The sequence below is a fragment of the Loxodonta africana genome, unplaced genomic scaffold (genome assembly GCF_030014295.1).
Source record: "Loxodonta africana isolate mLoxAfr1 unplaced genomic scaffold, mLoxAfr1.hap2 scaffold_97, whole genome shotgun sequence".
In the NCBI taxonomy this organism is placed as follows: Eukaryota; Metazoa; Chordata; class Mammalia; order Proboscidea; family Elephantidae; genus Loxodonta; species Loxodonta africana.
Window position 1 is genome coordinate 486,721 of NW_026975671.1, and position 2,704 is coordinate 489,424.

Genomic DNA, 2,704 nt, shown 5'->3' on the forward strand with positions numbered 1-2,704 from the left:
TCAGAGGTACCTCGGAAGGAAGGCCTGGTGACTGTACCCAGAGGTACCTGGGAAGAAATGCCTGATGACACTACCCAGAGGTACCTCGGAAAGAAGCCCTGCTGACTGTACCCAGAGGTACCTGGAAGGAAGTCCTGGTGACTGTACTCAGAGGTACCTCAGAAGAAATACCTCGTGACTGTACCCAGAGGTACCTGAGAAGGAAGGCCTGGTGACTGTACCCAGAGGTACCTCGGAAGGAAGGCCTGGTCACTGTACCCAGAGCTAATTCTGAAGGAATGCCTGGTGACTGTACCCAGAGGTACCTCGTAAGAAAGGCCTGGTGACTGTACCCAGAGGTACCTCAGAAGCAAGGCCTGGTGACTGTACCAAGAGGTAACTCGTAGGAAAGGCGTGGTGAGTGTACCCAGGGTAATTCCCACGGAAAGCCTGGTGACTGTAACCAGAGTTACCTCGGGAGGAAGGCCTGGTGAGTGTAACGAGAAGTTCCTCAGAAGGAAAGCCTGATGACTCTACCCAAACGTACCCCTTAATAAAGGCCGGATGACTGTACTCAGAGGTACCTCGGAAGGAAGGCCTGCTGACTCTACCCAGAGGGACCTCGGAAGGAAGGCCAGGTGACTGTACCCAGAGGTACCTGGAAAGGAAGGCCCGGTGATTGTACCCAGAGGTACCTCGGAAGGAAGGCCTGGTGACTCTACCCAGACGCACTTCGGAAGAAAGTCCTGGTGACTGTATTCAGAGGTACCTCGAAAGGAAGGCCTGGGGACTTTACCCAGGGATACCTTAGAAGGAATGCCTGGTTACTGTACCCAGATGTACCTCGGAAGGAAGGCCTGGTGACTGTACCCAGAGATACCTGGGAAGAAATGCCTGATGACACTACCCAGAGGTACCTCGGAAGGAAGCCCTGCTGACTGTACCCAGAGGTACCTGGAAAGGAAGGCCTGGTGACTGTCCTCAGAGGTACCTCAGAAGAAATACCTCGTGACTGTACCCAGACGTACCTGAGAAGGAAGGCCTGGTGACTGTACCCAGGGGTACCTCGGAAGGAAGGCCTGGTGATTGTTCCTAGAGATACCTCCGAAAGGAAGGCCTGGTGACTGTACACAGAAGTACCTCGGAAGAAAGGCCTGGTGACTGTACCCAGAGTGACCTCAGAAATAAGCCCGGGTGCTGTACCCAGAGGTACCTCAGAAGGAAGGCCGTTGACTGTACCCAGAGGGACCTCGGAAGAAAGGCCTGCTGACTGTACCCAGAGGGAACTGAGAAAGAAGGCAGAGTGACTGTACCCAGAGGGACCTCAGAAGGAAGGCCTTTGACTGTACCCAGAGGTACCCCTGAAGGAACGCCTGGTGATTGTACCCATAGGTACCTCAGAAGGAACGACTGGAGACTGTAACCAGAGGTACCTCTTAAGAACGGCCTGGTGAGTGTATCCAGAGGTACCTCGGAAACTAGTCCTGATGACTGTACCCACAGGTACTTCGGAAGGAAGGCCTGGAGACTGTACCCAGACGTACCTCGGAAGAAAGGCCTGGTGACTGTAGTCAGAGGTACCTCGGAAGGAAGGCCTGGTGACTGTACCCAGGGGTACCTGGGAAGGAAGGCCTGGCGACTGTACCCAGAGGTACCTGAGAAGGAATGCCTGGTGACTGTACTCAGAGGTACCGCGGAGAAAAGGCCTGGTGAGTGTACCCAGAGGTACCTCGGAAGGATGGCCTGGTGACTATACCCAGAGGTACCTCCGAAGGAAGGACTGGTGACTGTACCCAGAGGTATCTCGGAGGGAGGGCATAGTGACTTTACCCAGAGGTACCTCGGAAGGAAGGTCCAGAGACTGTACCCAAAGGTACCTCGGAAGGAAGGCCCGGTGAGTGTACCCAGAGGTATCTCAGAAGCAAGACCTGGTGACTGTACCCAGAGGTACCTCAGAAGGAATGCCTGGTGACTGTACTCAGAGGTACCGTGGAAAAAAGGCCTGGTGAGTGTACCCAGAGGTACCTCGGAAGGAAGGTCTGGTGACTCTACCCAGAGGTACCTTGGAAGGAAGGCCTGGCGACTGTACACAGAAGCACCTCGGAAGAAAGGCCTGGTGAGTGTACCCAGAGGTACCTCTGAAGGAAGGCCTAGTGGCTGTACCCAGAGCTAACTCAGAAGGAGCGCCTGGTGATTGTACCCAGAGGTACTTCGGAAGGAAAGCCTGGTTGCTTAACTCAGAAGTGCCTCGGAAGGAAGGCCTGTTGACCGTACCCAGAGGTACCTCGAAAGAAATGCTTGGTGACGGTACTTAGAAGTACCTGGGAAGGAAGGCCTGGTGACAGTACTCGGAGGTACCGCAGAAGGAAGGCCTGGTGACTGTACCCAGGGGTATCTCAGAAGGAAGGCCTGGTGACTGTACCCAGAGGTACCTGAGAAGGAATGCCTGGTGACTGTACTCAGAGGTACCGCGGAAAAAAGGCCTGGTGAGTGTACCCAGAGGTACCTCGGAAGGATGGCCTGGTGACTATACCCAGAGGTACCTCCGAAGGAAGGACTGGTGACTGTACCCAGAGGTATCTCGGAGGGAGGGCATAGTGACTTTACCCAGAGGTACCTCGGAAGGAAGGTCCAGAGACTGTACCCAAAGGTACCTCGGAAGGAAGGCCCGGTGACTGTACCCAGAGGTATCTCAGAAGCAAGACCTGGTGACTGTACCCAGAGG